The sequence below is a fragment of the Stomoxys calcitrans genome, chromosome 1 (genome assembly GCF_963082655.1).
Source record: "Stomoxys calcitrans chromosome 1, idStoCalc2.1, whole genome shotgun sequence".
NCBI lineage: Eukaryota > Metazoa > Arthropoda > Insecta > Diptera > Muscidae > Stomoxys > Stomoxys calcitrans.
Window position 1 is genome coordinate 132,760,792 of NC_081552.1, and position 11,479 is coordinate 132,772,270.

Here is an 11,479-nt window from a genome sequence, read left to right on the forward strand (position 1 = left end):
ACTTATATCAATTTATAGCACATATTTTCACTTTGCCACATAGTAGTGCTTGCGCTGAGCGAATATTTTCAAAGTTAGCACTTATGGAAAATAGGCTAACAACAGAGAATAAATGAAAAACATGGTTCAATTAAGAAATTTTTTCATTTAATGAAAAAATTCGCTGAAATCGGACCTATAAACGAATTTGTATTATTGATTAACAATTTTGTAGTTTGGATTTATGACAAGCTGAAAAATCCAACTAAAGCAGTTATGAACTCAATAAAACGATTTATTTGAATATTGTGCCTTCTCTAAAATAACATTTTACGAGTTAAATAAAAAATTTTATTTAATTATTTAAAAATATTTTTTTTTATTGGATTAAATTGCTGATATAACATGTTACATATTGATTTAAAATAATTATATTTTCTAAAAGAAAGAAGAAAAATTGTCTTTCCTTTTTGAGCCTGTCTTCATCGCCGTGGATACCGTCTGTAAGAAGTATAATCAACAAAATAATTTATGTGCATATTAAAGTGAATCGAAATAAGTACCAATCTTAGCATTTGGAACACAATACCACGAAATCTAGATCCACATGAAAGAATACTACATTTAATATCTTCCATCGTCAGCGTCGTTTTCCAAGCTAATATAGTCTCTATAGGGATAATAACATATGAAAATAAAATAATATTTATAAATACCTCATCTACCTTCTTCCATGTCCTCGAATTTGTTTTGTTTGGAATGTGATTATTTCATTTGGTCACATCCTACTTTTTCTGCTTTACACTACATCAGACTAACACTGCATTTACATAACAATTATTGTTTAATAAATTATTTTATTTTATTGAGGGATTAATAAAAGCCACATTTTCTATTTTTATACCCTCCACCATAAGATAGCGGATATACTAATTTCGTCATTCTGTTTGTAACTACTCGAAATATTCGTCTGAGACCCCATAAAGTATATATATTCTTGATCGTCGCGACATTTTATGTCGATCTAGCCATGTCCGTCCGTCTGTCCGCCCGTCTATCTGTCGAAAGCACGCTAATTTCCGAAGGAGTAAAGCTAGCCGCTTGAAATTTTGCATAAATACTTCTTATTAGTGTAGGTCGGTTGGTATTGTAAATGGGCCATATCGGTCCATGTTTTGATGTAGCTGCCATATAAACCGATCTTGGGTCTTGACTTCTTGTGCCTCTAGAGTACGCAATTCTAATCCGATTGGAATGAAATTTTGCACGACGTGTTTTGTTATGATATCCAACAACTTTGCCAAGTATGGTTCAAATCGGTCCATAACCTGATATAGCTGCCATATAAACCGATCTTGGGTCTTGACTTCTTGAGCCTCTAGAGTGCGCAATTCTTATCCGATTGGAATGAAATTTTGCACGACGTGTTTTGTTATGATATCCAACAACTGTGCCAAGTATGGTTCAAATCGGTCCATAACCTGATATAGCTGCCATATCAACCGATCTTGGGTCTTGACTTCTTGAGTGCGCAATTCTTATCCGATTGGAATGAAATTTTGCACGACGTGTTTTGTTATGATATCCAATAAATGTGCCATGTATGGTTCAAATCGGTCCATAACCTGATATAGCTGTCATATAAACCGATCTTGGGTCTTGACTTCTTGAGCCTCTAGAGTGCGTAATTCTTATCCGATTGGAATGAAATTTTGCACGACGTGTTTTGTTATGATATCCAACAACTGTGCCAAGTATGGTTCAAATCCGTCCATAACCTGATATAGCTGCCATATAAACCGATCTGGGATCTTGACTTCTTGAGCCTCTAGAGGTCGCAATTGTAATTTGTAATTTATTTATTTACACCCGCACAACAAGAATATAAAATTCTTATAATTAAAGTGCGGGTAATATCTCCAACAATTGTACATAGTAAACACTTAAAGCTAAGAATCTATAGCTATACAATACATCACAGATTTTGAATGAATAACTTACGGAAAAAACTAACAATTGTGGCTTTGTAGATTTGAATTTAAAAGAAAAAAAAAACAAAAGTGAATTTATCAATTAAAGAGGAATTAGTAGACTTAGTTGATCCGAAAAAAAAGAAATTAAGGTAAGTATAGAATAAAATAAATATATAAATGAGTCTTAACATTCATCAACTTAATGCAGTAAAATGTTTCCAAAGTCTGGTTTTAAATGTTGCCGAGTTACTGAGTAATTGCAGATCGTTAGGAAGAGAATTCCAGAGTCGTACAGCGAATATGATCATATGCCATTCAGAAACAAGCCTCCGCTACATTTTGGGAATGATTTTTTTACCTCTAATAGATCTGGCGAAATCAATAAATCCATACAGATATTGTGGTGCCTGCGTGTAGATCAGTTTATGCAGGAAAGTAAGCGATCTTAGGAACAACAAGTGCTGTAAGGAGACGCCATACAGGATAAACAGTATTCAGAGATGGAATCGCACCGTCTCAAGCCAAATACATAACGAGTAACGCTATTAAAAAAGGTGTTTAGCTTACGTCTACTTACCGAGTCGCAATTAGCAAACAACTCACAACCGTAGAGAATGCTAGGAACAAGATAAGTCTTTGCCAAGAGAGACCTAACCCGCAGCGGAGTAACCGACTGAGTGGCCCAGAGAGCACGCAATTTTGAATATCCCTGACCAACGACAGAGTCGATATGATTACTCCAAGTCAGAGTGCTGTTAATAACAACGCCCAAGTTCTTTGCATGAGGAACGATTTCCAATCTAGAGTCGTTAATGAATATACCGACATCACATGAAAAACGAGACAGCCTGATCTGATAACCACACACTTGGACTTTACAGGGTTGAGACACAGGCCATTGGCTTTCGCCCACGTGCTGACTCTTGACAGATCATGATTAAGCAGACGTATGTTTTCAGCAATCTCGTCCCTCGGACTGCCGATATATATTTGTACATCGTCAGCGTACATATGTACCTCACAATAAGACAATTGACCCGCCAAGTCGTTACTGTACAATGAAAAGAGAAGAGGACCCAGAATTGATCCCTGAGGAACACCTTTTGAAACAAGCAGAGGTGCCGATAGAGAAGACTTATAACTGACGGACTGAGTGCGGTGTGACAGGTACGACAAAATAAGACGAACGGACGTAGAGGAAAAATTGTAAAGATGTCTCATCTTATCACATAACAAGGAATGATCCACAGTGTCAAATGCCTTAGAATGGTCAAGAAGAACAAGGAAATTTATCTTGTCATTCTCCAAATTGACCCTGATCCTCTCAGTGACCTCTGCCAAGGCAGTTACGCAGCTGTGGTAAGGTCGAAATCCGGACTGTCTCACATATAACAAAGAGTTCTCGTTGACAAAAGACGACATTTGCAAATACAACAATTTCTCAAAGACGTTTGACAAGTAACAAATAATTGCAATTGGTCTATATTCCTTGGAATTTTTAGGCAGTGGGATGACTTTGGCATGTTTCCACGCTAATGGAAAGTAACTCGTGGTCAAAATCCTATTGAAAACATAGGTTACATGAGGAATAATAAGGGGGAGCAAGAGTCTTACAAATCTAGGATCAATGCCATCAGATCCGACAGCGTTAGACTTTACAGTCGACGAACTCAAGGACATCAGTGGGACCAATACAGCTGGAGCCAAAACCAGAGTTGTCATCGAGGGAGGGGGAGACATTGAAGCCATAGAAATTGGGATCAACTGGGATCTGTGGGACATTAACAAAAGCATCGTTAAGCCCATTGATGTCCAAGTTTGTTGAACATCTATTAGTATCTTTCCCAATTCCTATGTCTCGAATAACCTTCCACGTTCTCTTGGAGCCTATTGCAGAAGTAAAGCGTCTGTAATAGTAGTCTTTCTTGGCTATCTTAATCAACTTATTGACATGATCTCTTGCTAATCGAAAGGCATCATGTAACTCAGGCGTCCTGAAACGTCTCCACCTGCGATGCGACATATTCCTCACGTGAATAGCCGAACGAATATCCCGGGAGAACCACGGTTTCGATCTGGAGGACACTTCTCTAGTCTTTAGTGGAACCGTAAGTTCCTGTAGGTCACGGATATTTCTCTGTAGAAAGTCAGTTTGTTCATCGATAGTTTCCATACGAAATATCAGATCCCAGTCGATGAGCACAGCACTCGAAAGCAAAAAATCATGGTCGAGACGGGCAAAGTCTCTATATGAATAAGTTTCCCTAGTCCTGGTGAGCTCAAATTCATAACATAAAAAGATCAAGTCATGGTTCGAAAAACATGAGGCTGACAGTTGGTCGTATAGGAGGACTTTCGAAGTGTCACTAACAAAGTACAGATCGAGAAGCGTGCTGGAGGGTGCAGAAAAATGCGTGGGAATTGTTGAATTGACAGGCAAAAGCCCCAAGGAAGACATTTCAAACGTCAAGCCCGTGTCCTGTAAAACATTAGAGTTAAAGTCCCCAGCAACCACAATGTCTGAGTAAGCAAGAGAGAGAGGTTCAAGGACAGAGAAAAAATCTCGCGTATCCGTACGGTTGTTCGGTCTATAAACGCACCCCACTAGGAGCTTGGTATCGGCAGCAGACACCTCAACAAAAACATACTCAATTGGGCCACCTGGGTTAGACTTTGTACATAACTGAGTATTCAGGTAGTTTCTCACATACAGAGCGGTGCCGCCCCCACGACGTAATCTATCAGCTCTATGCACGCTATATCCTGAGAGATCAATAAACGCATTAGGTGTTGATAGATTCAGCCATGTCTCCGATACACACACTATATCAATATCAGAGTTCTCAAAAATCATCTTGAATTCGTCAAGCTTGTTATTCAGGCTTTGGGCATTAATGTGACAGATATTTAATCCCTAATTATATCCTGATCATATTCGCCGTTGTATCTCTAGTATTAGTTGTAGCAGTCATATTTAAAGAAGTAAAAAGATTTAATTAAATCCTCAGCAACTCGGAAGATGAAAAATGTTATGGGTGAAGATAAATTAGTTTTGATGAATGATAAGGTACTATAATAAAAATTTAAGAAATGCATGGCAAAAGAACTAAATATAGGATAACATAAATGACATGAGATTAGTTGTGGTTTATGAGATGATGTTAGTAGTAGAATTTTGTGTGTGGTTAGTATGACGAAACCCATTTAAAGCATCAGAATTTTCAATGCATACCGGAACGTCGCTGGGATCACGCTTCACATACACTAGTCCTTTGAAAGTGTAAGCTGAGTGTAAAAGTTTCTTTCTTTTTAGGGAGAGGGCATCTTGTATGATTCTATAATTTGAATTCGAAATGTTTTCATTTATATAGAACTGACATGTTGATTCAAATCCAATCAGGTTGAGAGATAAGGCGGTATTGTTTCTCTTCCGAAATTCAGATAGTCCTTTCAAAAGGAAATTTTTGTCATACGGAGACATCAATGTAGCAATAATTACTCCATCCGGTGAATTTCTTTCTTTAGTGTTGTTTCTGTTTCTTAGCCGGTGTATAGATTTGAGTTTTGGAGTCGGAATATTACAGCTTGTGCAGAATTTTGTGAAAATGTTATTTAGGTTTTCATTTTCATTGAAAGGGATTCCATTTATATGAAGATCTGCAGCAACCGGAGCATTTTCTTGACGTAAGACTTGCAGTTTGATCTCTTTTAATTCCAGTTTGAGCACATCGATTTCACATACTGCAGTCTCTAGTTTCGTGACTCTATCACTGATATCAGCAATGTCTGCATGTAACTCGCATAATCTTTTGTCCAGTTCATTAAATATTCGGTTTTTAGATTCTTTTAACAATGATTTCATACGATCTTCGATTCTATCGCTTAGCTTCTCAAAACGGTCATCCAATATCTGCATCAAGCGAAGTGGAGAGTCAGAGAGCCTTGGTGTCTTTGTGATGTTACCAACCAATGTGCGGTGTAACACGCTATCACGGTTCCTCTTGACTGCCTTGGAATCCATGCTGATGCTTTCATTAGGGTCGAGGGGCCGTGCAAAATCGCCTGGATTCGAAGATTGGGATGGCATTGTTGGGGTATTCATCTTTTTTTTTTTTTTTTTTTTTTTCTCGGTGTAAGTATTGTATACGATGAAGAAAGTTGTTCTTATTGGGGTTGAGCAATTGCGTGATAGGTGTTATCAGGTTTGAGTTTTAATTATAAAGACCCAATAACACTACCGAACGATACAAGGTAAACAATACTTTCGCTTTGAGCCACTGTAGAATTTAAATTTAACGGTCAAATTACTATTGTGAATTATTATCCGGTTTGCCTGAAATTATGTACTACGGATCCTCTCATGACCATCAACATACGTGTTTATTATGATTTTTACTTCTTGAGCCCCCAAAGGGCGCAATTCTTATTCGAATTGGCTGACTTTTTACACAGGTCTCCAACATGTAATAATATAATAAAAGCAGAGCAAATCTTTTCTTATATCCTTTTTTGCCTAAGAAGAGATGCCGGGAGAAGAACTCGGCAAATGCGATCCATGGTGGAGCGTATGTAAGATTCGGCCCGGCCGAACTTAGCACGCTTTTACTTGTTCTTGATATTTTTTGTCTACCCATGTGTCTGTCTATGATATGATAGAAACTAGACATATATTTGGCTCATTACATATGTGGAAAAGAGGACACAACAGAACGCAGAAATTAAATAACAAATTAATTCGTTCCATTAAAAATATGTTCAACGAATGTCTTCTTTACCAATCACTTGTCATGATACAAAAAAAATCGGATTTCAATGTCAAAAACATATAAAGCGATTAACACCTCGTTTGATAAGTTTTTTATAAGTCAATATCATGTTTAATCGGTCAAATTTAGGTCTATATTTTTTCTGTGTAATAGTTTAAAAATGGAAACTTGCGAATCTTTGCTCTTAATTTGGTAGAAAAGGGAGTAGAGGACTATACTCTACAAGAGGATGGCATTCGAATATATAGAAACTAAGTATCTACAAAATAAAGGTTTAAATTATTTTAAAAATAAATTACATACTATGTGATAGTACTTACTCAAATCCTGTTGTAATCCATTTAACATGAATTGTTTATTTTGCAATAAAAAAAAAGAAAACATAAATTTCTTTTTTTTTTTATTGCATCGCTTTCGTTAAATAAAAATAGTCGTTGACCCTATTTTGAAAATAGTCTTTATTGTGGCCCTTGTTTAAAAAAATCCTTTTTTACCCTTTTCTGAAACTCTCAACGGTAACCATGATCGACCCCGATATCAGCCTGCATCGTCACAAACTGGAGGAGACCGAGGAAATTCTGCAAGAATATTAGAGTATACTGATGGCAGTTCATTGACTATCCCACTCCAGTTATTCTTAGGTATGCAGCCCTATTCTTCTCCCTTGTCGACAACTGTCATCACCAAACTGTCCTTAGCGACATAAGCAAAGGTTCTTGGACCCATCTTACTGATTACTAGAGCGAACCTAGTTAAGGCACGTGACAGCAGTCTTTTGTGTGACTGCGGTTTCCAAATCTAGACGTGTAGTCTTTGGGTTTGCTGTGAAGCAAATCCCCGAATCACTATTAGTGAGAGTCTTAGGATCATTCGCCCAAGCCTCATGATATATTTGTTTAATTAAACTTGAATTAGTAGATATGAATTGCTAAGCAGTTTTAAACAATTTCCGCGAAATTGAAATAGTCTGGTTGAAATAGTCTGTGGGCTGACAGATTTAAATGATAGTCGGCAAGGTAGGGCGGGATACGGCTACTGATGAAGAAAGAATTCCACCTTAATTTCTTCATCCATACCTAACTACATTTCGGTTATATAAAATGGTCATCATTAACTCTTTTTATAGCTACCTACAACATATTTGTTTTTGTAATTGACCGAGGTTTATCTCTTTTAGCAAGAATACCCCCCAATGCCCTGAGCATGGCCGAGACAATAGATAGCAAACGCGGGAAAGAGACAAAATCTGTTTGATGAGGGTCGTTACACAAATAAAAATGGCGCCCAACGTGGGGCTACATCGGTTTAGAAATTCAGTTTAATTTAAATTCGGTTAATCATTGAGATTTTCTGCATAATGCGTCATAGCATAATACGTTCCGGTGTATCCTGCTTATTGAGGATATTTTTTTTAATAATTTTTTTTTATGGGTTGTTTTTATTTCGTACTCTTAAATTTTCAATGATGGATTAGCGATTCAGCACGTTGAGCTGAAATTGTTCCTTTTAAAATTTTGAGAGGTATTTTTTTTTGGGTGAGTTTTTGATGCTTTCAGTTATGTTTAAAAGCGGAATTTTACTTGCAGGATCAATCGCCTAGTTATTTAAGTTTTATTTTATCAGTTGTCTTATTTATGGTTAGGATTGGATATATCTATTGTTCTTCATGAACGATATACTCCCGGCTGTAAAATGATAATTAATTTTTTTTTATTATTTTCAATATTATCATATTAACCGAAATGATTATGCTTTTGACCAAATTATTTCATGAGTAGTGGAAATATTGCAAATATAACAGTGTTGTTTTAATTGTAAATTAAATATATAAGAAATGCCTGTAACGAGAAGTAATGAAAATTTAAACGCTTTGAATGGAGATGAAAAAAGAAATTGTAGTTTTAACATTAATTTTGATGACGAGCATGAAAACAGCTTAGATAGAGTTGGAGTGACTACTAGAAATCAAGCGCTCAGACGCCAGAATCAGGCTTCCACATCGCAAACAAATGCACGAGGTACGGAATTCAGAACTGTGTTGAATGAATTAATTAGGAATTTGAGGTCTGAATTGGTTGAAGAGATTCGAACTATGATAGGGAACATGAACGCGAATACACATAGAGCTACAGATTCATCCGCAAATGGGCTGGAGTTAGGATATGCGAATTCTGTTGCAGCCATAGGAAATGCAAGATCTGGTGGATCTTCAAGTAATTTGGACACAGACAAGGTATTAGGTATAATCAGAAATTGGCGAATTAAATTTACCGGATTTTCAAATAATATGTCGGTAGATGAATTTATTTACCGAATCAATGTGCTTACGCACAGTGGGCCAAATGGCAAAAAAATTGGAAATAAGTCTACAACTTTTTATCTGTTGATTTTAGCCATACAAAATGTTCTAGACATTTGTAGAGGAGGACATAGGCTTTCAGAAAAGTGCTGTTGTTGGTCCATATCTTTAATACAGGGTGAGCTACAGGGTGTCAAAGTTGACCACTTTTGACTTCTCCAAGCTTCTGGGGGCCATAACTTTTGATCTACTCAACCGATTTACATGATTTAGGACTCTAGAGAAAGAGCTTGACAAGATCTAAAAAACTTATGCATAAAGTACCATGCCATCGTGTACTGTTAAGGAGTTATGAATTGTTTAATTTTAAAATATGAAAATTTGGCCTTGGTTTTTTTCAGTGTTTTTTAAATAACTCCGTCAATTTTAAAGCTATAAACTTCATACTTCACACAAATTATGCCAGCATATGTGTGCATAAAATACAAAAGGAATCACGTGAATATCTTTGGCGGTTTAAAAATGGCATCGTTTTCAATATGAAAAATATTTTTTTTGTCAAAAAATTGCAAAATTTTTCAAAAAAGATACTCCCATTTCCTTTAAGTTTTCGCAAACTTTGGCCATCAAAGCATTATCATTTCTTTCCATTTTCACAAAGTCGAGGTATTAAGAAAAGTTTTAAGTGCTAATTTGGCTAATTTCGATATCAAACAACACCGTTATCTTAAGACCAAAATGGCCAATTTTTTTACTAAACTTCAAAATTTTCTCACTGGAAAAAAAGGTCCACGGGGATTTTTTCGCTTTTTTTGAACTTAAATGAAAGCTTAAAATGTTCCCAACATTTTAAGGTATGTCTCGCCATATCCTAGCCATAAATGAGATCGTAGCGATCAAAATACTGAAAAAAGTCAATTTTCAAGTAGTGCTATATTCATTGCTAAAAAACAAGTATTACGTCACATTTTATTGCAAAGATGTTAAATAAACTTTTATTTGGTAACACTTCTTCTACAAAACACAAAAAGAATCATGGAAATATCTCTATTCTATTCCATTTTATGGAACCGGCAATAAAAAAGTCAATTTTTCAAAAAAGTCGAATTTCCCAAATTTTGTTTTTGTTGTCCTAATTGCACATGACACACTATAGCCATATTTACGCAACATACCTTATCGTAAAGGAAATTTTCATACCTTTCCAACGATGTATAAAACATTTCTCAACTCGGATTCTATCTACTCTAAAATTCATTTACACTTCATTAAACTCTATATAAAAATGTCTATTTGTGAAATGGAACCTTATATGGGGCCTACACTAAAACATTGATAGATTTGCCCAGGGTTTACAATACAAATGTGTTAGAATAAAAAAAGGTCTCCTGCCAAAGTTTAAAAAAATTGGAATAAAAATATGTGTTTTAGAGCGAAAACACTTCGCATCGGCGTGCGTTTGTATAGTACCTACATCTATTTTTAATGTAAGCTGATGATTTTTGAATAAAAAGTAACCTAGAAATATACCTGCATATATATATATATTTGTGTTAAGATTTGATGCAGACAAATGTTACCTGTTTCGCTATGTCGAATTCCCAGGAAATCCACCGTATCAATGAATGTGAAAAAACCTACCCATAAAAAATTCATTGTCATTTTTTTTAACCAAATTCGAGTCCAGGTAAATAATTATAGAAGAGTAAGTAAAAAGAGGCACTTTGGACCCCTTTTTACGATTGCGTCTGATACCTGAAATGGGTCATTAATTGTGAATATATTGCATAAATATTTGAACAAAATCCAAATTTTCTTCATTATATTTTGTAGAGGCGTAAAGGACATTTATAAGTTATGGAAGTCATACTGAAGTATTCCACTCTTTCGAAAATTGTATGGGACATCAAAAATGATTCCAAATCATACACGGAGTCATTTAAGGAACTTGTTTACACTTTGGACCACATATATGGAATAAGGCTAAATAAAGACGCTTTAGACAAACTTGAAAAATTCTACAAATCATTTGAGAGAAGGTTGCCAGAATGTTCATTCGCAAAAATCAAGTTTTTCAAAATGTATGAGAAGTGGCTGAAATCGGATCTACTTATTGAAATTAAACCGCTGATTCCCGGCCGGCCTAGCAAAGCATACGACGAAGTTACGGAGAAAACCAAAAAGAAAAAACAAGAGGAACTATTGGCGGCACATCCGCCAAATTTAATAAAAGATACGTTCAAAACAGCATTGTTAAAAACACAACCAAAAAATGTTGGACGAATTGTCGATGTTTTACCATTAGCATCTCCGAAAAGGGTAAAGAGAATGGTAGAAAGTATTCCAACTCCAAAATCGACTACAGAATTCACGGAGGAAGATGCACTGGCCCTGATTTTGAACCTAGGCCTCTCAAGAAACAAATACTCAACAATGAGGAAGGCTCTTCGTGAAAAAGGATG